The sequence below is a fragment of the Pristiophorus japonicus genome, chromosome 8 (genome assembly GCF_044704955.1).
Source record: "Pristiophorus japonicus isolate sPriJap1 chromosome 8, sPriJap1.hap1, whole genome shotgun sequence".
Lineage (NCBI taxonomy): Eukaryota > Metazoa > Chordata > Chondrichthyes > Pristiophoridae > Pristiophorus > Pristiophorus japonicus.
Genome location: NC_091984.1, coordinates 79,248,404 through 79,275,618, shown reverse-complemented (window position 1 = coordinate 79,275,618; position 27,215 = coordinate 79,248,404). Strand labels below are relative to the sequence as shown.

The 27,215-nt window shown below is 47.3% G+C and overlaps 1 protein-coding gene across 1 annotated transcript in view; it reads left to right on the top strand.

Moving 5' to 3' along the window:
- The window catches only part of slc1a7a (solute carrier family 1 member 7a), a 197,982-nt gene that overhangs the window by 23,698 nt on the left and 147,069 nt on the right, over window positions 1–27,215 (top strand). The gene's annotated exons all lie outside the window — the stretch shown is intronic.

Sequence of the window (27,215 nt, the reverse complement as noted above, 5' to 3'; positions counted from 1 at the left end):
GAACTGTTAGTATCCTGGAGAAGTTCTCAGAAGGGGACAATTGGGAGGCCGTCGTGGAATGACTCGATCAATACTTCATGACCAACGAGCTGGAAGGGAGTGTGAATGCTGCCAAACGAAGGGTGATCCTCCTCATCATCTACGGGGCAACAACCTATGGCCTCATGAAGAATCTTGCTCCGGTGAAACCAACAACCAAATCATATGAAGAACTGGTACGCTGGTCCGGGAGCACCTAAATCCGAAGGAGAGCGTTCTGATGGCAAGGTATCGATTTTACACGGTCTGAAGGCCAGGAAGTGGTGAGCTACGTCGCCGAACTAAGGCACCTTGCAGGACATTGCGAATTCGATGGATTCCTGGAGCAAATGCTAAGAGACATTTTTGTGCTAGGCATTGGCCATGAGGTTATCCTTCGCAAACTATTGACTGTTGAGACACTGAACCTGAGCAAAACCATAACGATAGCCCAGGCATTTATGTCCACCAGCGATAACACCAAACAAATTTCACAGCATAAAGATGCTTCGGCAAGTACTGTACACAAAGTAACGTCGTTTTCAGGCAGGAAGGCATATGGCAGAACATACATGCCTGCAGCTACACGACCTCAGATGACTCAGAGTCCGCCATCAAGCATGAATGCGAGGCAATTGACACCATGTTGACGCTGCGGAGGTGATCATCAAGCCCATCAATGCCATTTCAAACACTATGCGTGCAAAGGCTGTGGAACAATGGGACACCTCCAGCAAATGTGCAGACGAGCTGCAAACCCTGCAAACCACCACGTTGCAGAGGAAGACTGATCCATGGCAGGTCATACTGAACTACAGACTCAAACCGAGGAGGCAAAAATGTACGGGGGTACACACCTTCACCACGAAATGTCCACCGATCATGTTAAAAGTTGAACTGAACGGAATTCCAGTATCCATGGAATTGGACATGGCCACGAGTCAGTCCATCATGAGAAAAAGGCCTTCAACAGGCTGTGGTACAACAAGACACACAGGCCCAAGCTGAGCCCTATTCATACCAAGCTGAGAACTTACACTAAAGAGCTGATCCCTGTAATTGGCAGTGCAGCAGTAAAAATCTCCTATGATGGAGCAGTACACGAACTACCACTATGGATTGTACCAGGAGATGGCCCCACACTGTTCGGCAGAAGCTGGCTGGGAAAATCTACTGGAACTGGGGACGACATCCGAGCGCTTTCATCCGTCGATGACGCTTCATGTGCCCAGGTTCTGAGCAAGTTTCCGTCATTATTTGAGACAGGCATTGGAAATTTCTCTGGGGCGAAGGTGCAGATCCACTTGATTCCCGGTACATGACCCATCCACCACAAGGCACGGGCGGTGCCATACATGATGCGAGAGAAAGTGGAGATCGAGCTGGACAGGCTGCAACGAGAGGGCATCGCGCGCTGGTGGAGTTCAATAAGTGGGCCAGTCTGATTGTCCCGGTTCTTAAGGGCAATGGCATGGTCAGAATTTGTGGTGACTATAAAGTAACGTTTAACCGTTTTTCGCTGCAGGACCAGTACCCGCTATCCTATCTGCGACCCTGGCTGGAGGAAAGACATTCATCAAGTTGGATCTGACCTCGGCCTACATGACACAGGAGCTGGCAGAATCTTCAAAAGACCTCACCTGCATCAATACGCACAAAAGTCTGTTCATCTATAATAGATGCCCGTTTGGGATTTGATCGGCCGTGGCTATTTTTCAAAGGAACATGGAGAGTCTGCTAAAGTCGGTTCCGCGCACCGTGGTTTTCCAGGACAACATATAGATCATAGGTCGGGACACCGTCGAACACTTGAAGAACCTGGAAGAGGTTCTAAGTCGGCTGGATCGTGTGGGACTCAGGTTGAAACGCTCAAAGTGTGGTTTCCTGGCACCAGAGGTCGAGTTCTTAGGGAGAAGAATCGCGGCAGACGGCATCAGTCCTACCGATGTCAAGATGGAGGCCATCAAGAACACGCCGAGACCACAGAGCATGACGGACTCCTCAATTATTTTGGTAATCTCCTACCCGGGTTAAGCATCTTGCTAGAATCTCTACACATGTTGCTACACAAGGGAGATGACTGGGTATGGGGGAAATCACAAGAGACTGCTTTTGAGAAAGCCAGAAATCTGTTATGTTCCAACAAACTGCTTGTTCTGTATGACCCTTGTAAACATTTAGTGCTCGCTTGCGATGTGTCTTCGTACAGGGTCGGGTGTGTGTTACAACAAGCAAACGAATCGGGAACATTGCAACCGGTCGTTTATGTGTCCAGGAGCTTGTCCAAGGCTGAAAGGGCCTACAGCATGATTGAAAAAGAAGCTCTGGAATGCATTTACGGGGTGAAAAAAATGCACCAGTATCTGTTTGGTCTCAAGTTTGAGTTAGAAACTGACCATAAGCCACTCATATCGCTATTCTCAGAAAGCAAAGGTTTTAATACCAATGCCTCTACTCACATCCAAAGATGGGCGCTCACGCTGTCTGCATATAATTATGTAATTCGCCACAGGCCAGGCACAGAGAACTGCACTGATGCTCTCAGACAGCTACCATTCCCACCACTGGGGTGGAAATGGCACAGCCTGCAGACTTGCTGTTGGTGATGGATGCATTTGAAAATGAAAAGTCACCCGTTACGGCCCTCCAGATCAGGACCTGGACCAGCCAGGATCCTTTACTGTCCCTGGTAAAAAACGGTGTCCTCCATGGGAGCTGGTCCAGTGTCCCAGCAGAGATGCATGAAGAGATCAAGCAGTTCCAGTGGCACAAAGACGAAATGTCCATACAGGCAGATTGTCTTTTGTGGGGTAATCGTGTGATTTTTCCCAAGAAAGGCAGGAAAACGTTCATACGTGACCTATACAGTACCTGCCCAGGCATAATAATGATGAAAGCTATAGCCAGATCCCATGTGTGGTGGCCCATCATCGACTCAGATTTGGAGTCTTGCGTGCGCCAATGCAACACTTGCTCTCAACTGAGCAACGCACCCAGAGAGGCACCGTTAAATTTGTGGTCGTGGCCCTCCAAACCGTGGTCTAGGATCCACGTTGACTTTGCTGGCCTGTTTCTAGGCAAAATGTTCTTGGTTGTTGTGGATGCTTGTTCAAAATGAATTTCGTGTGTAATTGTTGTGGAGTATTAAAAATATAACACTCACACAAAAGGTCTTTTATCGAGAAAAGAGTTGTTTATTAAAACCTGATTAATCAAGGGAGATCTGGTCGCATCAGTACCGTTACTGAATGCTCTCCAAGCTGATCTCATGGGACAAGCTACGCAGTTACATTCTTATACAGTTCAGATACAGTCAAAATGGTGGAACTACGCGGGGAAGTGTTCCATTGGTTAATACAGGTTACAGCAATTTCATTAGGTGGTACAGTTACATTAATTTTATTGGTTACAGTAATTTCTAATGATTCCATTGGTACATTCAGTTCTGGCGACTGTTGCTAGGGAAAAGCCCCCCCTCCCCTATAGGTTATTTGTTACTTTTCTGTGAACGCATTCCCATACTGGTTCTCAGGCTGCATCCTTGGCCAACCACCTGTCTATAAGCATTTCAAAGAGGCCTTGTGTCTGTTACCTTGTGTGATTGGAACATAGATGTCTCTTCTCATTATTGCTGTGAGCTGTCTACATAAATCTTGTGGGTGTTCTTATCTCCTAAGAGAATTTGTCTGTCCTTAGTATTCCTGCCTAATTCAGCTATTCTACCATGAATGCATTTTAAACCTTACTCGCAATCTTTCTTACTTAATTTTAATAAGGTTTTTCACCCTTATCTTAATAATGTCTATAAGCACGTCCACTGCCACCGTCGAAAACCTACGAGCCATGTTTGCCACGCATGACCTGCCCTGATGTCCTTGTCAGCGACAACAGGCCGTGCTTTACCAGCGCTGAATTCAAGGAATTCATGACCCGCAATGGGATCAAGCATGTCACATCTACCCTGTTCAAGTTCGCATCCAACGACCAGAACGGGCAGTCCAAACCATCAAGCAAAGCTTGAAATGCACGTCAGAAAGCTCCCTGCAGACCCGCCTGTCCCGAGTCCTGCTCAGCTACCGCACTAGACCCCACTCACTCATCGGGGTTCACCCTGCCGAATTGCTCATGAAAAGGGCACTCAAAACAAGGCTCTCTCTATTCCACCCTGATCTCTGATCTCCATGATCATGTCGAGGGCAGGCGGCATCAACAAAGCATGTACCATGATCGCGCAAATTTGTCATGTGATATTGAAGTCAATGACCCTGTATTTGTACTCAACTATGGACATGGTCCCAAATGACTTGCTGGCACTGTCGTAGCCAAAGAAGGGAGTAGGGTGCTTCAGGTCAAACTTGAAAATGGACTAACTTGCAGAAAGCATTTGGACCAAACCAAACTGCAATTCACAGACAGCCACAAGCAACCTGAAGAGATCACCACCAACTTCGACCCTCCGATACACACACAAGTGGCAACCGACATCACGGTTGACCACGAAGCTGAACTCATCATTCCCAGCAGCCCAGCAAGGCCAGTTGCCCAGCAGCCCAGCGAAGGCCCAACCAACTCACCTGCACCTGTGTTTGTACCGAGACGATTGACTAGGGAGCAGAAAGCCTCAGATCGTCTCACTCTATAAATAAGTGTACTATTGACTTTGGGGGGCAGTGATGTTAAGTATGCAATACTATGTGACCAGCATTCTGCCGCCACCAGCGAGCACATCTGGTGGAGTCCCAAGGGATCCCAACATCCCTTGGGAACACTGTATATAAGCAGGCCTCCCAAGGTTACCAGTACTCTGGAGTTAGAATAAAGAGACTAAGGTCACACTTACGCCTACAGTACTCAATCACATTGCTTTATGCGAGACATAACAGTTTGGGCCTAGGACACTGCCCTGAGGAACTCCTGCAGCGATGTCCTGAGGCTGAGATGATTGACCTCCAACCACCACAACCATGATTTAAAGGCTTCTAATCACACCATCTGCTCCCAGACATGGGGGCTCTACTTGCAGTCTTCCTCGCACTTGAGTATGATGGGGAGATAGAGCAGAGGCAGTGACGAAGAGGACAAGATGCTCACAGAGGGAGGAGGAGGAGGGGCAGGAGGTTTTACCCACTTAGGGCCTTCAGAGAGAACTGGTTCAAGGAGGTGGTCACAGAACACTGCTTCCTCCTGGAACCAGACCTGCAGCCTCAGAGCAGGGCGATGACGGCATGGCCAGTGGTCCTCAAGGTCACCATAGCACTCAATCGTTTTGTCACCGGATCCTTCCAATCTGGAGCAGGAGACATAGCTAACATCTCCCAGTTCGCCATCCATCACTGCTTCCATGAGGTCACAGAGGCTCTGTACTCCAGGAGAAGGGAGTTCATTGTCTTTTCTCTGCAGGACGAGTGAGCATGTGACTTTGCCAGAATCGTGGGCTTTCCCCGCTGCCATTAACAGCACATATGTGGCTTCGCGGGCACCATATACCAATCCTGAGATCTTCCATAACTGCAAAGGCTACCACTCACTTAATGTGCAATTTTTGTGCGTGCATCATGATGGTGATTGCCCGCTATCCTGACAACAGTCATGATGCCTTCACCCTGCGCCAATCCGGTGTGCCAGCAACCTTCCAGCCACCACATCAAATCCAAGGGTGGCTGCTCGAAGACGTGCTATCCGCTCTGCACCTGGCTGATGACTTCCCTCCGCAACCCCACCACTTGTGGCCAGCAATCATATCATGACAGCCATGCTGCCACGAGGAACATCATCGAGCAGACCATCAGGGTTCTCAAGCAATGGTTCCACTGTCTTGACTGCTTGGGAGGAGCCCTCCAGTACTCGCCAAAGTGGGTGTCCCATTTCGTGGTGGCCTGCTGCATGCTCCACAACTTGGCCATCATGAGGGCACAGTCCTTGGCACCACAGGTTCTGGCACCACCTCAGGAGAAGGAAAAGGAAGGGAGGAAAAAGAAAGAAAGGCTTGCATTTACAAGCACCTTTCATGACCACGGACATCTTAAAGCACTATACAGCCAAGGAAGTACTTTTTGGAGTGTAGTCACTGTCGTAATGTGGGAAATGTGTCGGCCAACTCCCACAAACAGCAATGTGATAATGATCCATATAATCTGTTTTTTGTTATGTTATTGAGGGATAAATATTGGCCAGGATTCCGGGGATAACTCCCCTGCTCTTCTTTGAAATAATGCCACAGGATCTTTTACATCCACCTGAGAGAGCAGATGGGACATCAGTTTAATGTCTCATCTGAAAGATGGCATCTCCAACAGTGCAGCACTCTCTCAGCACTGCACCTGGAGTGTCAACCTAGATTTATGTGCTCAAGTTCCTGGATTGGGGCTTGAACCTACACCCTTATGACTCAGCAGGCGAGAGTGCTACCCACTAAGCTACAACTGACTCTGATGTGGTAGCTAGTACGTCATCGTTCCAGATGGACTGTCCATGAGCACTTCATCAGATGAATGAAACTCCAGATCCCGTTGTTTACCACTTTCCCATCTTACCATCCACCTGTCTCAGAACATCACAGTGTCCTCCTGGGCACAAAGCTGAAATGAGAGCCACCACAAAACAGATATCCTAAAAATAATTTATAAATTTATCAAATGAAAATCGAAAGAATAAAGTCGACTAATCACCTTTGTGCATTTCCTTGGTGTTTTTTATGTGCCTTTTCCTACTCTAGTGCTCCCCCAGTGGCTGCAGCATGGCTGGTGGAAGGCTGCCAACTTTCAGTGAGAGAGACTACAGGCGGCCTTGCAGGGCGACCTTGAGTCGCTCTGGATCGAAAAGGCTCGGCTGTAGACTGCACCACCTCGGCATGGGCGGCACTAGGCTGGACTGGTTGGATGGATGACAGGCAGCAGCAAGGGCAATGGCAGAGTGGCAGTGGTGGGAGTAGGAGACAGCGGGTTCTTGCTCCACGAAGCCACTGCCACTCCACCAGGACAGTGCCTCAGCAATCCTCGCCATCTGTTGAAGCACAGATTGTTGGACTGCTGTGACACCCTGTAAGCACTTTTTGACTCTTGTAAACCCAGCCACGATGGTTGTAGTCTGGCCTTGCTTTCACTGCAGCACTGAGATTTTGGGTCACTTCCGCCTGTGCTGCAATGGAAGCTGTGCGATTGCCCATCGCGCCCAGCATCATGTTTGTGTCCACAAGATCTCTCCTGGAGTTGCCCATCATTTCCATCCTGTTTAGTGCTGAGATCAGCACTGCAATCATGTAAGTGAGCAGGCACAACAAGTTTTGCGTGCTGCCTGCACCACTTTGAACAGGAGCAGGTACATAGCGTTGGGCCGTATCCAATTTCTAGGCCACTGTCTTTAAGAGAACAAGGGTAAATGGGGAGCAACAGTGGGGGGAATGTTCCTGTTTTTGGACTGATCATTGCACTGTATTTAACACATTTATACATCTATGACAGTGCTGCAGCAAAGCAGAGTCATTATGGATATTGGATATGTTCTCAATTACCTGAGTAGGCTGCTTCAAAATACTGTTGTGTAACCTACTTTATGAAATCAAAGAATCATGGAATGATATGGAGCACAGAAGGAGGCCATCCGGCCCAATACACCTGTGCCGGCTCTTTAAAATTGCAATCCAATTCATGTCACTTCCCTACTCTTTCTCTATAGTCCTGTAAATGTTTTCTTTTCAAATATTTATTCAATTCCATTTTAAAAGTTACTATTGAATCTGCTTTCACCACCCTTTCAGGCAGTGCATTCCAGATCACAACAACTCGCTGCATAAAAAAAAATATCCTCCTGTCACCTCTGGTTCTTTTGCCCATCACTTTATATCTTGTCTTTTGGTTACCAACCTTTTTTCCACTGGAAGCAGTAAATAAGGAGAAATTATCAAAATGGTTCATGATTTTGAGCATCTCTATCAAATCTCCTCTTAACCTTCTCTGCTCTGAGGAGAACAACCCCCACTTCTCCAGTCTCTCCACGTAACTGAAGTCCCTCACCGCTGATGCCAATCTAGTGTGATGCCCAGAATTGGCCACAATGTTCCAGCTGAGGTCTAATTAGTGTTTTATAAAGATCCAGCATATCTTCCTTGCTTTTGTACTCTATACCTATATTGTACTCTATGCCTATATTGTACTCTATGCCTATATTCGATTCTATGCCTATATTGTCACACTTCATTCTTCACACCAGAATGTATCACTTTATACTTCTTTGCATTAAATTTCATCTGCCATGTGTTTACCTATTTCGCCAGTCTGTCTATGTCCTCCTTAAGTCTGTTCCTATTCTTCTCATTGTTAACTACATTTTCGTGTTTTTATCTTCTGCAAACTATGAAATTATGCCTTGTATACCCATGGGCAGGTCATTAATATATATCAAAACAGAGTGATTATTTGCACTAGTTTTTTGAGCGTCCTTCTGTGCCTGCGTACCCAGAACTCCGCCCCCTACGCCTACGTATGCGCAGACTCTTCGAACCCGACACTGCAAATGGGGCCTGTATTGTGAGGAGCTGTGCCGCTGTCCAGCTTCTGGATTATCTCAAGGACTTTTGCCTAGAATATCGATTTGATTATCTACAAGAACATTTTCGCAGCCATCTGTGCGAGAGAAAACATCGGAGATGGGAGAGAGAGAGAGAGAGAGTGAGAGAGCGAGAGAGAGAGACTGGGGGGAAGAGAGACTGGGGGGGGGGGTGGGGAGAGAGAGAGACTGGGGAGGAGAAAGAGACTGGGTAGTGAGAGAGAGAGAGAGAGAGAGACTGGGGGAGGGGGGAGAGAGAGGAGACTGGGGAGGAGAGAGAGACTGGATGGTATGTGAGAGAGAGAGAGCGAGAGATTGGGGGGGAAGAGACTGGGGGGAGAAAGAGAGAGACTGGGAAGGAGAGAGAGACTGGGTGGTGAGAGAGAGAGAGAGACTGGGGAGGGGGGAGAGAGAGAGACTGGGGAGGAGAGACTGGGTGGTGAGAGAGAGAGAGACTGGGGGAGTGGCGGAGAGAGACTCGGGGGAGAGAGACTGAGGAGGAGCGAGAGACTGGGGGGGGGGGCGGAGAGAGAGACTGGGGGGGGGGAGAGAGAGAGAGAAAGACGGTAAGGAACTTGGGGCTGGGTGGATCAGGAACTTGGGCTGCGATGGGGCAGAAACTTGGGGATGGGGCAGGAACTTGGACTGGGAGGGTCAGGAACTTTGGCTGTGGGGTGGGCATGAGCTTGGGTTGGGGGTTGTCAGGAACTTGAGCTGGGATGGGGCAGGAATTTCAGCTGTGGGGGTCAGGAACCTGGGCTGGGGGGGTGGGGATCAGGAACTTGGGCTGGGATGGGGCAGGAATTTCGGCTGTGGGGGGCATGAACTTGGGCTGGGGGGAGGTCAGGAACTTGGGCTGGGATGAGTTAGCTCTATCTTGTCTGGAATGTCTCGAATTACACTTTGCAAAGTCACTCAGAACTTGGGCTGGGCGGTTCTAATTACACATTCCAGAGGAACAGCTGGGTGTGTCTTATCCTCCAAGGGGACCAATCAGTAATCAGGTCAGGTGATCATGGAGAGCCAATCAGAGCATTTTGCTAGTGCAAATAAGAGTGTCCATATCAAAAAGAGCTGTGGTCCTGATAACCACTTCTGGATAGACCTCTCTTTCTCCCCACAGTCTCTCTCAATCTCCCCCGAGTCACTCTCTCTCTCCCCACAGTCTCTCTCACTCTCCCCCGAGCCACTCTCTCTCTCCCCACAGTCTCTCTCACTCTCCCCCTAGTCACTCTCTGCCCCTCTCTCTCTCTCTTCCCCAGTCTCTCTCACTCTCCCCCAGTCTGTATACTTTCCTCCAGTTTGAAAATCAACTGTTCACCATTACTCTCTGCTTTCTGTCCCTTGGTCAATTTTGTATCCATGCTGCCACTGTCTCTTTAATTTTGCTTATGTCTATTTAGTGGTACTTTGTCAAATGCCTTTTGAAAGTCCATATACACAACATCAACCATTCTATCCTCATCAACGCTCTCCACTATTCATCAATGACTACTTGTATTTATATAGCACTTTTAACGTAGTAAAACATCCCAAGGCGCTTCACGGGAGTGTAATCAAATTAATTTTGACACCGAGTTATTAGGACAGATGACCAAAAGCTTGGCCAGAAGTAGGTTTTAAGGAGCGTCTTAAAGGAGGAAAGAGACACAGAGAGGTGGAGTGGTTTAGGGAGGAAATTCCAGAGCTTAAGGGCCTAGGCGGCTGAAAACACAGCCACCAATGGTGGAGCGATTAAAATCGGGAATGTACTAGAGGCTAGAATTGGAGGACTGCAGATATCTTGGAGGGTTGTAGAGCTGGAGGAGGTTGCAGAGATAAGGAGGGGTGAGGCCTTAGAGGGAGTTGAAAACAAGGATGAGAATTTTAAAATTGAGACGTTGCTTAACCGATGGGTCAGCGATCACAGGGGTGATGGGTGAACAGGACTTAATGCAAGTTAGGCTATAGGCAGCAGAGCTTTGGATGACTTTAAGTTTATGGAGAGTGGAAGATGGGAGGCCAGCCAGGAGTGCATTGGAATAGTCAAGTCTAGAGGTAACAAAGGCAGGGATGAGCCGAGGCAAGAGCAGAGTCTAGCGATGTTATGGAGGTGGGAGTAGCCAGTCTTAGTGATGGTGCGGATATGTAGTCGGAAGCTCATCTTGGGGTCAAAGAGGATACGAAGGGTGTGAACAGTCTGGTTCAGCCTCAGACATTTGCCAGGGAGAGGGATGGATTTGGTAGCTAGGGGACTGACTTTTTTGGTGGGGACTGAAGACAATGGCTTTGGTCTTCTCACTATTTAGTTGGAGGAAATTTCTGCTCATCTGGTACTGGACATCGGACAAGCAGTCAAACAATTTAGAGACAATGGATCAAAGTACACAATCAAATTAGTCAAACACGATTTGCCTGAACAAATCTGTGCTGATTTTCATTTATTAGCCCATCATTTTCCAAGTGGCAATTAAAATTTTCCCGGATTATTGTCTCTAAATGTTTCCCTATTATTGGCATTAGGCTGACTGGCCTGTAATTACCGTGCTTATCCTCTCCCCTTTTTTAAACAGGGATGTAACATTTGCAATCCTCCAGTCCTCTGGCCCCACCCCCATATCTAAGGAGGATTGGAAGATTGTGGCCAGCACCTCCCCAATTTCCACCCTTACTTCCCTCAGTAACCAAACATGCATCCCATCCGGACCGGGTCACTTTTCTGCTTTGAGTCCTGCCAACCTTTTTAATATCCTTTTTATGTTTATCCTATCCAATATTGCGACTACCTCCTCCTCTACTTCTATATTGGCAGCATCCTCTTTAGTGAACACAGATGCAAAGTACTCATTTAGTACCTCAGCCATGCCCTCCTCCTCCTTTTTAGTCCCTAATCAGTCCCACCCTTCCTTTGACTACCCTTTTACTACTTATATGTTTATAAAAGACTTTTGGGTTCCTTTTTATCTATTCTCACACTTTCTCTCTGGCCCTCTTATTCCCTTTTTTTTAGATCTCCTCTGTACTTTCTATATTCAGCTTGGTTCTCTACTGTATTATCAACCTTACATTTGTCATAAGCCCCCTTTTTCTGTTTCAATGACCCAATGATGGAGATAACATTTACTGCTGGATACAATGAGCTCAAATAATTTAATGTCAATCTTCTAGTATAGATGTGCGACAAGGCTACAGCACACACTATTATGCAAGCCCTCCATCCCCTAGGTATGTACCAGTATGAGCCCTTAGAGTAGTGGAAACAACAATTTGCCTTTGTGTAATGCCTTTAACGTAGTAAGATGTCAAAAAGTGCTTCATGACAGTATAAGGAAAAGTGAGACGCCTAGCTAAAGAGGGATAAGAACATAAGAAATAGGATCAGGAGTAGACCATTTGGCCCCTCGAGCCTGCTCCGCCCTTCAATAAGATCATGGCTGATCTGATCATGGACTCAGATCCACTTCCCTGCCCACTCCTCATATTCCTTTACTCCCTTATCACTCAAAAATCTGTCTATCTCCGCCTTAAATGTATTCAATGACCCAGCCTCCACAGCTCTCTGGGGCAGAGAATTCCACAGATTTACAACCCTCTGAGAGAAGAAATGTCTCCTCATCTCAGTTTTAAATAGGCGACTCCTTATTCTAAGACAATGGGCTAGAACCTCCACTTTTGTGCTTATCGCCCAAAAATGGGCGTTATTTCCAGCGCTGGTGGTAAAAAAGGATTTTCAGATTGCCGGCTTCTCGCCCATTCTCAAAACACCTAGTTTACATTTTTGAAAATAGGCGTTACCGCGAGCGATATCAAATGGGTGGTAGCGTTAAAATTTTTTGACCTTCTGCCGTAAAGTGTGACCATCCTTAGCAACGGCATGGCAATGCTCGATTCCTGCGATTCTGGAGGTCAAGGGTCACCATGACATGCGCAGAAGAGGAGACAGAGAGAGAGGGAACTCAGAGGGACTGAAGGCGTGGCTGGGTGTGGTGTGGCTGCTTTGGGAGGAAGGAGGGAGACTTTAGAGCTTCACAGCAAGTAGGCAAACAAAAAGTAGCTGTTCCCAGCCGCATATTTGAACGAATTTGTCCTATAATGGAGGGACAGGGGGAGGCAACACAGCACATTGTGGAGACTGACTCTGGAGAGAGCAGTGAGGTGGGAGAAGAGCATATTGGAGGCCGCAAAAGAGCCAGGAGGTTCTTGGACGAGGCAAATGCCTCCCTCCTGCAGGAGGTCGAGTTACACGCTTCCCATGCCCTACAAGAGGCCCAAAGGCCTACCACAGGATATGGACTGAGATGGTCTCGTCGGCGACCAACGAGGTGCGTGAGGGCAACCAATAAACAAACGATGGAACGACCTTGTGGGATCTGCAAGAGTAAGTATTACATTGATTTACATGTACTTATGTATTTATATAATTTGGTTTGTAACAGTCATGAGTGACTATCAGCAGATGTGAGGTCTTTGAGTAAAACATTACCAGGATTGTTTTACTCAAAGCCTGCGGTCGCAGTGTATGTGTTAGAAACATAGAAACATAGAAAATAGGTGCAGGAGTAGGCCATTCGGCCCTTCGAGCCTGCACCATCATTCAATATGATCATGGCTGATCATTCACCTCAGTACCCCTTTCCCGCTTTCTCTCCATACCCCTTGATCCCTTTAGCTATAAGGGCCACATCTAACTCCCTCTTGAATATATCCAATGAACTGGCATCACCGACTCTCTGTGGCAGGGAATTCCACAGGTTAACAACTCTCTGAGTGAAGAAGATTCTCCTCATCTCAGTCCTAAATGGCCTACCCCTTATCCTAAGACTGTGTCCCCTGGTTCTGGACTTCCCCAACATCGGGAACATTCTTCCCACATTTAACCTGTCCCGTCCCGTCAGAATCTTATACGTTTCTATGAGATCCCCTCTCATCCTTCTAAACTCCAGTGTAAAAAGGCCCAGTTGATCCAGTCCCTCCTCATATGTCCTTCCAGCCATCCCTGGAATCAGTCTGGTGAACCTTCACTGCACTCCCTCAATAGCAAGAACGTCCTTCCTCAGATTAGGAGACCAAAACTGAACACAATATTCCAGGTGAGGCCTCACCAAGGCCCTGTACAACTGCAGCAAGACCTCCCTGCTCCTATACTCAAATCCCCGAGCTATGAAGGCCAACATGCCATTTGCCTTCTTCACTGCATGCTAACTTTCAATGACTGATGAACCATGGCACCCAGGTCTCGTTGCACCTCCCCTTTTCCTAATCTTCCGCCATTCAGATAATATTCTGCCTTCGTGTTTTTGCCCTCAAAGTGGATAACCTCACATTTATCCACATTATACTGCATCTGCCATGCATTTGCCCACTCACCTAACCTGTCCAAATCACCCTGCAGCTTCTTAGCATCTTCCTCACAGCTCACACCGCCACCCAGTTTAGTGTCATCTGCAAACTTGGAGATATTACACTCAATTGCTTCATCCAAATCATTAATGTATATTGTGAAGAGCTGGGGTCCCAGCACTGAACCCTGCGGTACTCCACTAGTCACTGCCTCCCATTCCAAAAAGGACCGGTTTATCCCGACTCTCTGCTTCCTGCCTGCCAACCAATTCTCTATCCATGCCAGTACATTACCTCCAATACCATGTGCCTTGATTTTGTACACCAATCTCTTATGTGGGACCTTGTCAAAGGCCTTGTGAAAGTCCAAATACACCACATCCACTGGTTCTCCCTTGTCCACTCTACTAGTTTCATCCTCAAAAAATTCCAGAAGATTGGTCAAGCATGATTTCCCTTTCATAAATCCATGCTGACTTGGACTGATCCTGTCACTGCTTTCCAAATGCGCTGCTATTTCATCCTTAATAATAGATTCCAACATTTTCTCCACTACTGATGTCAGGCTAACCAGTCTATAATAACCCGTTTTCTCTCTCCCTCCTTTTTTAAAATGTGGTGTTACATTAGCTACCCTCCAGTCCATAGAAACTGATCCATAGTCGATAGACTGTTGGAAAATGATCACCAATGCATCCACTATTTCTAGGGCCACCTCCTTAAGTACTCTGGGATGCAGACTATCAGGCCCCAGGGATTTATCGGCCTTCAATCCCATCAATTTCCCCAACACAAATTCCCGCCTAATAAGGATATCCTTCAGTTCCTCCTTCTCACTAGACCCTCGTTCCCCAGTACATCCGGAAGGTCATTTGTGTCTTCCTTCCTGAAGACAGAACCAAAGTAATTGTTCAACTGGTCTGCCATTTCTTTGTTCCCCATTATTAATTCACCTGAGTCCAACTACAAGGTACCTACGTTTGTCTTCACTAATCGTTTTCTCTTCACATATCTATAGAAGCTTTTGCAGTCAGTTTCTATGTTCCCGGCAAGCTTCCTCTCGTACTCTATTTTCCCCCTCCTAATTAAACCCTTTGTCCTCCTCTGCTGAATTCTAAATTTCTCCAGTCCTCAGGTTTGCTACTTTTTCTGGCCAATTTATATGCCCCTTCCTTGGATCTAACACTATCCTTAATTTCCCTTGTTAGCCACGGTTGAGCCATCTTCCTTGTTTTATTTTTCTCCAGACAGGGATGTACAACTGTTGAAGTTCTTCCATGTGACCTATAAATGTTTGCCATTGCCTATCCACCGTCAACCCTTTAAGTATCATTTGCCAGTCTATTCTAGCCAATTCATGCCTCATGCCATCAAAGTTAGCTTTCCTTAAGTTTAGGAACCTAGTTTCTGAATTAACTGTGTCTCTCTCCATCTTAATAAAGAATTCTACCATGTTATGGTCACTCTTCCCCAAGGGGCCTCGCACAACAAGATTGCTAATTAGTCCCTTCTCATTGCACATCACCCAGTCTAGGATGGCTAGCCCTCCAGTCAGTTCCTCGACATATTGGTCAAGAAAACCATCCCAAATACACTCCAGGAAATCCTCCTCTACTGCATTGCTACCAGTTTGGTTAACCCAATTTATATGTAAATTAAAGTCGCCCATGATAACTACTGTACCTTTATTGCACACAACTCTTATTTCTTGTTTCATGCTTTCCCCAACCTCACTACTACTGTTTCTGGCCTGTACACAACTCCCACCAGTGTTTTCTGCCCTTTGGTATTCCGCACTCCACCCATACCGATTCCACATCATCTAAGCCAATGTCCTTCCTTACTATTGCATTAATTTCTTCTTTGACCAGCAACGCTACCCCGCCTCCTTTTCCTCTCTGTCTATCCTTCCTAAATGCTGAATACCCCTGGATGTTGAGTTCCCAGCCTTGGTCGCCCTGGAACCATGTCTCTGTGATACCAATTGCATCGTATCCATGAACTGCTACCTGCGCAGTTAATTCGTCCACCTTATTCCGAATACTCCTCGCATTGATGCACAGAGCCTTCAGGCTTGTCTTTTTAACATACTTTGCCCCTTTAGAATTTTGCTGTAATGTGGCTCTTTTTGTTTTTTGCCTTGGGATTCTCTGCCCTCCACTTTTACTATTCTCCTTTCTATCTTTTGCTTCCGTCTCCCTGCATAGGTTCCCATCCCCCTGCCATATTAGTTTAACTCCTCCCCAACAGCACTAGCAAACACTCCCTCTAGGACATTGGTTCCGGTCCTGCCCAGGTGCAGACCATCCGGTTTGTACTGGTCCCACCTCCCCCAGAACAGGTTCCAATGCCCCAGGAATTTGAATCCCTCCCTTCTGCACCACTCCTCAAGCCACGTATTCATCTGAGCTATCCTGCGATTCCTAGCACGTGGCACTGATAGAAATCCTGAGATTACTACTTTTGAGGTCCTACTTTTTAATTTAGCTCCTAGCTCCCTAAATTCATCTCGTAGGACCTCATCTTTAGGTAAAGAATGATAATAATCATGATTGTATCTGTCATTTATGTGTTGTATCAGTCTCTGTGTCAGTACCTAGCAAGTATATCATACAATGATCTCATGCCGTGTTGTCCTGTCACCTTTTACAGAAGAAACTCTCGACGATGAGGTCCGTGCAGAGGTGAACGGATGGGGGGGCCACCTGTCCCCAACGATATCACTGAAATGGAGGAGCGAGTCCTCGCACTTGTGGGGAAGCACCCGCGGACAGCCACGGACGCATCTGCAGACCCTGAAGTGATGTCATGAGTTAAAGCTGACACCATTGCATGATGTAAAGTCAATAGACACCATACCAACTCATATCCGAACAATCATATATGATAGATGATTTCTAAAAGTGTCATAGAAATAATGCTGGCCTAATGAAAATCATTGCAATGCACAATGTCTTGATGGTCATGAAATGTGATGTCTGCGTTGATTTTGAGAGCAGTGGTGCTTTTGTTGTGCATATGCTGTGTGTAGCGCTGGACTCACCTTGTCACCCTAACTCCCCGTTCTCTTCTAATAATCTCATTAGTATCTTGCAGCTTAGCCAGCAGCGCGGCCCCAGGCAAGGCCACAGAGGCCAGAAGGTGGGGATGCAGGTCAGGAGTCGGTGGACAATCCTACTACATCTGGTGCTGAGGAGCTCCGATTGTCGCCCGTCAATCCGCTGGGTCTGTTCTCGATGGATGAGAGCGCGGACTTCGAAGAACCTGCATCGCCGTGCTCCAGAAGCCATTCCATCCCAAGGCCATCTAGTGGTCTTCCTGTCATTTCTGCCTCCACTCTGGAGGTGCCGGTCCGAAGCACCTCTCCACAGGGCGCCCCATTTGTCCCCAGGACGACACCGACCCCGCGGAGGCCTCGTGGATGTGGCAGGTCTGTTCCACGACTGCAACATGACAGCGGAAACATGGTACAGTTGTCCAGGAGGACTGTCGACATTGATGACCAGCATTGGGGGACATATCCCAACACCTGGCCACCATGACCGAGTAATTCCGCACATGGCGGAGTCCCTGGATGCAATAGCCAGGAATACTGCTGTCATAGGCCTCCCAGTGGTCCCCGAGCATGGCACTCCACCCCTAGGTTCCGCACCACCACTGCGAATGACAGATGAGAGCAAGAACCAAGATCCTGCTTCTGCATCAGAGAATGTTGCCCCCTCAGCACCCCCCGCTCCCATACCCATGCATCTGCCTTCACCCCCCCAATGAAGCACCGCCTGAGGAGCTCCTCGGCCAGGCACCATGCAGCGAGGAGGCGAAGGGGTAGAGGTGGGGAGAAGAAGGAGAGCGGGGAAGGAAAGTGAGGTGCATGTGCGCAGGTGATGGCTGTGTTATATCTCCATCTGCAATTTGTTGTTATGTATGGGGGGCTGGGGACCACACTCCTGCTTTGCCTTTGTATTCTGTGTTGCTGGACATGTTGAACATGTGATTTATGTCAATGGTGGAAAAAGTTGGGTGTGGGCGGTGGTTGGGTGTTATTGGCTGTGATACTTAGGATTTCAGATCAATGTTGGTATTAAACTTTTGTTATTGAGCATAATTTTGTTGCGCATTGTCTCAGATATCTGGACTGTTACACACTGGTGATTCCTTAACATGAAAGGGTTAAATACAACTTAACGTGAATCAACGTAAACTTTAGCTGGCACCAAGGTGATGGGCACCATTGATGTCTGAGCTGCACACACACAGCAGTGTGTCAGCATTGTCAGTCACATCAGAGCTCTTTCAGGCAAATCTTTCTGATATCAGCTCCTCACGTAAGAGTGGGTTTAACAAATGCCAGCCACACCGCTGGCATTCATCCCGGTTAGTTCCACTTTTTGTGGGCGTTTTTTTGAGCGAGCGATGTTTGAGGCGATATTGTGGGTGACATGTGTGCGAGGTGGTGAAATTGACAATGGACAATCTCCATTGCCGCTAGTTTGGGTAAATATGCTCTTTACGACAAAAAACAGTGGGCGGGCGTTAATATTGAATCTCAGCGTTTATTCCGTGCAGAAAGTAATGCTGGGCGATATTATGGGTGTTGAAATCGCCCATTCTGCTGATTCCGCCCCCAAAAAGTGGGCGGGCGGTAATATTTTTTCTCGCCGTTAAGCACATGTAGAAAATAACGCTCGCCGATAAGTCTCCTGAAAAAGCCCGTCAGTTTCCATTTTGTGCCAAATTGGACGGTACCTGGGCGTTATCCGTCATTTCAGCAATAAAATTGGCGTTAAGTGGGCGTTAAGCAAGAAAAAATAGTGAAGGTTCTAGCCCTATGTCCCCTGGTTTTAGTTTCCCCTATGAGTGGAAATATCCTCTCTGCATCCACCTTATCGAGCCCCTCATTATCTTATAAGTTTCAATAAGAGCACCTCTCATTCTTCTGAACTCCAATGTGTATAGGCCCAACTTACTCAACTTATCCTCATAAATCAACCAAGTGAACTTTCTCTGAACAGCCTCCAATGCAAATATATATTTCCTTAAATTCGGAGACCAAAACTGTACGCAATACTCCAGGTGTGGCCTCACCAATACCCTGTAGAGTTGTAGCAGGACTTCTCTGCTTTTATACTCTAACCCCCTTGCAATAAAGGTCAACATTCCATTGGCCTTTGGTAGATTACAACCAATTCATCCACTATCCCTGCAACCACTTCTCTTAAGACCATAGGATGTAAGGCATCAGGTCCAGGGGACTTGTCCACCTTTAGTCCCATTATTTTACCTAGTACTACTTCATTAGTGATAGTGATTGTATTAAGTTCTTCCCTACCTATAACCCCTTGATTATCCACTATTGGAATGTTTTTAGTGTCTTCCACCATGAAGACCGATGCAAAATATTTGTTCAACGTCTCTTCCATTTCCCTATTCTCCATTATTAATTCCCCAGTCTCATCCTCCAGGGGACCAATATTTACTTTAGCCACTCTTTTCCTTTTTATGTACCTGTAGAAACTCTTACTATCTGTTTTTATATTTCCTGCTAGTTTACTTTAATAATCTATCTTCCCTCTCTTCATAATTTTTTTAGTCGTTAGGAGAGATGACTAAACGCTTCGTCTAAGAGGAAAGTGTTAAGGAAGTTTTTTAAGGGATAGCAAGGTGGAAAATTCCAAGGGGTAATTCCAGAGAGTAGAACTTAGAGATGAAGGCACAGCTGTCAATATTTGGGTGAAGGGAAGACGGCGATACGGGGGGGGAATGCACAAGGCACTGGATCCAGAGGAATTGAGAGTTCAGAGGGGAGGCGTGCAATGCTAGAGGGGGTTACAGAGATAGGAAGAGGCATGACCATGCAGAGCTTTAAATATAAGAACAAGAATTAATTTTGAATGTTGGGGACTGAGTGTAATTGTCGGACAGCAAGGACAGGTGGATGCTCAAGTGGGACTTGGTGCAAACTAGGACACAGACACCAGAGTTTTGAATAAACTGAATATTATGGAGGATGATCGATGGGAAGGCAATCACAAAACTATTGGATTAATCAAGTCTGGAAGTGACAAAGATATATTACAGGCATATTTCAAATTTGGAAAACCGTAGATGGAGTTGACAGGCGTCAATCACCTTCCATAAGCAGTCTGAGCATATTGCTTTGACTTGTTCTGCTCTATATCTACTCATATGATAGCATAACCCAGGGATGTAGCAATATCCTCATTAAATCTGAATGACATATTCATGTTGTGCATATGGATACTTCTTCAACTTCTTTGATGGTGAACTGAGCAAACCCTTGATGAAATGAGGCTGGCTATAAATTGATCAGCTGCATTATTTCACAGTAAGAAAACCATCCAGAATATCAGTAACGATCGGACTCACTTTCATTCAAACAACTTATTATTTTTGTAATACTACAAAAGAATGAAATCACCACGCTTCCCAATATCAGTGGGTGATCTTAATTGATTTAAACAAGTTCATTTCTGACTTTTCTTTCTTGCTTTGCAGTATAACTGCATTGCAACATTCTGTTTAAAAAAAACTACACTAACTGCTGATGTGTGTCTATGTTTTTTTTTGGGCACTAAAATCACAATTTCTCCGGTGCCCCCTATAAAAGGGAAGGGGACACTAAAAGCACCGGCAATTAAAACAAATTAAACTTTAAAACGTAAAATCAAATTAAAATTTGGTTGCCGGGCGTGATGATGCACTCCAGTCCCTCCGGTGCCCACCTCTCGCGGAAGGCCGCGAGCGTACCCTGATGTGTGTCTATGTCTCTGTCTCTCTGCTGAGCACCTGGGACCAATGATTCCCCAAATGAATAGGGGTGAGGTGCTTATTATTTACCGAAACAAGCTAACGACTTACTCATTATTTGCAGTCTGGGGAAATAACATTAAGGCTGGATCATTAGTATCTTAACTACATATTGTCTAAGAGCCTTTTTTAAAAATGCTGCATGAATACACAATGCTTTACAATACAATATTTAAAAATAATTCTTTTGGCATATCCTTTCTGTGGCACAATGGTGAAAAATGCCAAAAGATGGAGGGCTTCAGTGCCCGATGGGCTGAAGTAGGAGAAGAGGTGGATGATATTATGGAGGTGGAATTAACTGTTTTTTGATGGAGAGGATATAAATTTAAAGCTTAGCTCAGAGGATAACATTTCATAACCTCAGCAACCTAACGAGTTCAGCTGTGATTGTAGGCAGGAAGAGGGTATGGACTTTGTGGCTGGAGCTGAAGACAAGAGCTTCAGTCTTCCCAATGTTTAGCTAGAAGGAATTACAGATCCTCCAAGACAGGATTTTACACAAACAACCTGATTACACAGAGGCAGTGGACGGATTGAGAAAAGTAGTGTTGTATGTGTGTATGTATATATGTGGAGACGGCCTATCTTCTCTGGAGTTTAGAAGAATGAGAGGTGATCTCATTGAAACATGTAAAATTGTTACAGGGCTTGGCAGGATAGATGCAGGGAGGATGTTTCCCCTGGCTGGATTGTCTAGAACTAGGGGTCACAGTCTCAGAATAAGGAGTCGGCCAATTAGGACTGAGATGAGGAGAAGTTTCTTCACTAAAAGGGTTGTGAATCTTTGGAATTCTCTACCCCCAGAGGGCATGGATGCTCAGTTGTTGAGTATATTCAAGGCAGAGATCTATAGTTTTTTGAATATTAAGGGAATCAAGGGGGATCGGGTGGAAAAGTGGAGTGGAGGTCGATGATCGACCATGATCTTATTGAATGGTGGAACAGGCTCGAGGGGCCAGCCTGCACCTGCTCCTATTTCTTATGTTCTTATCATATGTCATCAGCATATATTTGGATGATGATTTCCACGTGTACGCTGATGATACCCAGCTCTACATCAACTCTCAGTTCTCTCGACCCCTCCATAGTCTCTAAATTGGCAGACTGCTTGTCCGACATCCAGTTCTGGATGAGGAGAAATTTTCTCCAATGGAATATTGGGAAGACCGAAGCCATTGTTTTCGGTCCCCACCACAAACTCCGTTCCCTAGCCACTGACTCCATCCCTCTTCCCAACTTCTGTCTGAGGCTGAACCACACTGTTTGCGACTTTGGAGCTTTTCTGTTTTTGGGGCGATAATGGCGGCGGGCCAGCAAAGTTAGCGGCCAGGAATAGTTTGCGCTTTACTATTTGAGTTTGGGCATCTGGGCCCTGCATCAGTGGGTGCAGTGCTAAGGGAGGCATTGTACACCTCTCATAGCACAAGGAAGGGAATCTCCCGAGCTAAAGAGCTGGGCCATGAGCACTCTGAGAGAGGCCTGAGGGGAGGGGAACCTAAAAAAGCCCACAAAATCATTCCTAAAACATTGCCCACGTCACTGCAACACAGCTCACACAAAAAATTAAAACAAAAAACACTCACATTTACTTTTGTAGTACTTGACCTTCCTCTCCACCGTGGGCATGGCTGGACCGCTTTGATTTCCCAGGCGGTCATTGCAGGCGCACTTCCGGGCAGATGGGTTGGGCAAGAGTTCAAACTCGCGGCGGTGTCGCAACCAGGGGTGTTGCACACCTGGCACAGCTCTTCCAGGTGTTCCTGCTCAGCACCGCCGCAAAACCCGACCAGAGGATTGTGGCGGAGCACTGAAGATGTCACCGCTCCGGGGCGGAACCCGGAGTGCAAAGGACCGGAAAATCCAGCCCTAGCAAATTGAATATTGGGAAGACTGAAGCCATTGTTTTCGGTCCCCACCACAAATTACGTTCCCTAGCCACTGATTCTATTTCTCTCCCTAGCATTTGTCTGAGGCTGAACCAGCCTGTTTGCAACCTAGGTGTCATATTTGACCCTGAAATGAGCTTTCGACCGCATATCCGCAGCATAACTAAGACCGCTTATTTCCACCTCCGTAACATCGCCTGTCTCTGCCCATGCCTCAGCTCATCTGCTGCTGAAACCCTCATCCATACCTTTGTTACCTCTAGACTTGACTATTCCAACGCACTCCTGGCTGGTCTCCTACATTCTATCCTACATAAACTAGATGTGATCGAAAACCTGGCTTCCCGTGTCCTAACTCGCATCAAATCCCTTTCACCCATCACCCCAGTGTTCACTGACCTACATTGGCTTCCAATTAAGCAATTCAAAATTCAAAATTCTCATCCTTATTTTCTAATTCCTCCATGGCCTCCCCCCTCCCTATCTCTGTAATCTCCTCCAGTCTCACAATCCTCCCGAGATGTCTGTGCTCCTCTAATTCTGCCCTCTTGAGCATCCCTGATTATAATCGCTCAACCATTGGTGGCCGTGCCTTCTGTTGCCTCTCTACTTCTCTTTCCTCCTTCATAACGCTCCTTAAAACCTACCTCTTTGCCCAAGCGTTTGGTCACCTGCGCTAATTTCTATTTTTATCTTACTTTTATCTTACAATACTCCTGTGAAGCACCATGGGACGTTTCACTATGTTAAAGGCGCTATATAAATACAAGTTGTCATTATTGTTGTTGTTGATGTCATCAAGGGGAAGTATGTAGAAGAAAATGAGGAAGGGGCAAGGATAGATTGTGATGAGACTCTGGAGATGATGGTGTTGAAAAACCATTGTTAATGGTGCTCTCGCTATGAACGGATCGCCATCACCATCATCAAGGAAGACTTGCTTCCACTCTTAAAATGAGTTCTTAGGTGGCTGAACAGTCCAATACGAGAACCACAGTCCCTGTCACAGGTGCGACATATAGTCGTTGAGGGAAAGGGTGAGTGGGACTGGTTTGCCGCATGCTCTTTCCGCTGCCTGTGCTTGATTTCTGCATGCTCTCGGCGATAAGACTCGAGGTGCTCAACGCCCTCCCGGATGCACTTCCTCCACTTCCTCCACCTGGGAGTCCCTGGTCTTTGGCCAGGGACTCCCAGGTGTCAGTGGGGATGTTGCACTTTTTCAGGGAGACTTTGAGGGTGTCCCTGTAACGTTTCCTCTGCCCACCTTTGGCTCGTTTGCCGTGAAGGAATTCCGAGCAGAGCGCTTGCTTTGGGAGTCTCGTGTCTGGCATGTGAACGATGTGGCCTGCCCAGCGGAGCTGATGAAGTGTGGTCAGTGCTTCAATGCTAGGGATGTTGCCCTGGTCGAGGACACAAATGTTGGTGCGTCTGTCCTCCCAGGGGATTTGTAGGATCTTGTGGAGGAGGCAACGTTGGTGGTATTTCTCCAGCGACTTGAGGTGTCTACTGTACATGGTCCATGTCTCTGAGCCATACAGGAGGGCGGGTATTACTACAGCCCTGTAGACCATGAGCTTGGTGGCAGTTTTGAGGGCCTGGTCTTCAAACATTCTTTTTCTCAGGCGGCCGACGGAGGCAGTGTTGAATCTCGTCGTTAATGTCTGCCCTTGTTGATAAGAGGCTCTCGAAGTATGAAAAATGATCCACATTGTCCAGGGCCATGTCATGAATCCTGATGACTGGGGGGCAGTGCTGTGCGGCGAGGACAGGCTGGTGGAGGACCTTTGTTTTATGAATGATTAGCGTAAGGCTCATGCTTTCATACGCCTCAGTAAATACGTCGACTATGTCCAGGGTTCAGCCTCTATATGTGCGCAGACAAAGGCGTCGTCCGTGTACTGTAGCTCGATGATAGAGGTTGGGGTGGTCTTGGACCTGGCCTGGAGACGGCGAAGGTTGAACAGGTTCCCATTGGTTCTGTAGTTTAGTTCCATTCCAGCGGGGAGCTTGTTGACTGTGAGGTGGAGCATGGCAACGAGGAAGATTGAGAAGAGAGTTGGGGCGATGATGCAGCCCTGTTTGACCCCGGTCCGGACGTGGATTGGGTCTGTAATGGATCCATTGGTAAGGATCACGTCCTGCATGTTGTCGTAGAGCAGGCGGAGGATGGTGACGAACTTTTGGGGGCATCCGAAACGGAGGAGGACGCTCCATAGACTCTCGCAGTTGACAGTGTCAAAGGCCTTTGTAAGGTCGAAGAAGGCCATGTGTAAGGGCTGGTGCTGCTCCCTCCATTTTTCCTGCAGCTGTCGCGCTGCAAAAATCATGTCCGTTGTGCCCCGGAGGGGACGAAATCCACACTGCGACTCCGGGAGGAGCTCCTCGGCCACAGGGAGAAGACAGTTGAGGAGGACCCAAGCGACAACTTTCCCAGTGGCTGATAGCAGGAGATTCCCCTGTAGTTGCCGCAGTCAGACTTGTCCCCTTTTTTAAAGATGGTCACGATCACTGCATCTCTGAGATCTCCCGGCATGCTCTCCTCCCTCCAGATGAGAGAGATAGGTCATGTATTCGCGCCAGTAGTGCCGCTCCGCCATACTTCAGTGCCTCAGCAGGGATTCCATCCGCTCCCGTAGCCTTGTTGTTCCTAAGCTGTCTTATAGCTTTTTCTACCTCGTGCAACGTTGGGGTTTTACTGAGGTGATGGCGGGTCGCATGCTGCGGGATGGAGTCGAGAACACTCGAGTCAAAGGCAGAGTGTTGATTGAGGAGATCTTCGAAGTGCTCCTTCCAGCGGGTCCTGACAGCCTCGGTGTCCTTGATGAGTGTTTCCCTGTTCTTGGCCAGTAGTGGGGTGGGGCCTTGGGTGTTTGGACCATAGGTGGCCTTGACTGCGATGAAGAATCCTCGCACTTCATGGCTGTCGACCAGCTGCTGTATCTCCCATGATTTCTCCATCCACCACCTGTTCTTTAGGTCCCGGGTTTTTTGTTGGACCTCAGCCTTGAGACATTTGTAATGTTGCTTTGCTGCTCCTGAGTTGGGTTGTTGTTTAAGGCTCAGAAATGCCCTGCGCTTGCAATAGCCAAGAGAAGAACCAAAAAACAGCAGTCCTAACGAGCTGAACAATGAGGAGAGGCTTTGGAGGTGAATGGTGTGTTCAATCGTGTTGAAAGCTGCAGAGAGGATGAGGAGGGATATTCGACAATCAGAGAGATTGTTCGTATTGACCTTTTTATAGTGGTTTTAGCATGCAGAAGGAGCGAAAATCTAATTGGAGGGATTAAAATGGAGATCTTCAGCGGGGGGGGGGGGGGGGGTGGCGGTGGGGGGTTGGGGTCTGATCGCAGGGGAAGGATCTTGTTATGTATGTAAACCTGTAAATACCATGTCTAACCACCAGAGGGCTTATCCCCTGGAGTCCCAAGGAATCCCACAATCCCTTGGGAGCACCTGTATATAAGGAGGCCTCATAGGCTGGAGAGGCAGTCTGAGATCTGTAATAAAGGACTACAGTCACACCTTACCTTGAGCTTGTAATATCTAGTCTGACTCTTTATTCAAGACATAATAACTGGCGACGAGATACAAATGACGAACCCCACCGCAACAATGCAGAGAACCATGGGCAGCCTGGAGAAATTTTCAGAGGGAGATGATTGGGAAACCTTCGTGGAGCGACTTGACCAATACTTCGTGGCCAACGAACTGTTAGGAGAAGCGAACACTGCCAAACGAAGGGCGATCCTCCTCACCGTTTGCGGGGCACCAACGTATGGCCTCATGAAAAATCTGCTCGCTCCAGCGAAACCCACAGACAAGTCATACAATGAGTTGTGCACACTGGTCCGGGAGCATCTAAACACGAAGGAAAGTTTTCTGATGGCGAGGTATCGGTTCTACAGGTACAAGAGGTCTGAAGGCCAAGAAGTGGCGAGCTACTTCGCTGAGCTAAGGCGCCTTGCAGGACATTGCGAATTTGAAGGACACTTGGAGCACATGCTCAGGGTCTTCTCTTTATTTGGCATTGGCCATGAAGTAATGCTTCGCAAACTTTTGACTGTAGAGACCCCAACCTTGAGTAAAGCCATAGCGTTAGCCCAGGCGTTCATCGCCACCAGTGACAATGCCAAACAAATTTCTCAGCACACGAGTGCTGCTGCAAGTACTGTGAACAAAGTAACGTTGTTTTCGAATCGAAATGTACAGGGCAGGACTTACACGCCTGCAGCTGCACGTCCGCAGATGACTCAGAGTCCACCATCAAGGGTGGTGAATATAAGGCCATTAACACCTTGTTGGTGTTGCGGGGGTGACCATCGTTTCCATTCATGCACTTCAATGGATACGTTTGCAAGGGCTGTGGAACAATAGGACACCTCCGACGCATGTGCAGGCGAGATGCAAACCCTGCTAATCCTGCAAACCACCATGTTGCAGAGGAGGATAGATCCACGGTGGATCACGATAAACCAGGGCCTCAGACCAAGGAGGCAGAGGTATAAGGGGTGCACACATTTACCACAAAGTGTCCCCCGATAAGGCTGAAGGTTGAATTAAATGGACTCCCTGGAGCTGGACACGGGCGCAAGCCAGTCCATAATGAGCAAAAAGACT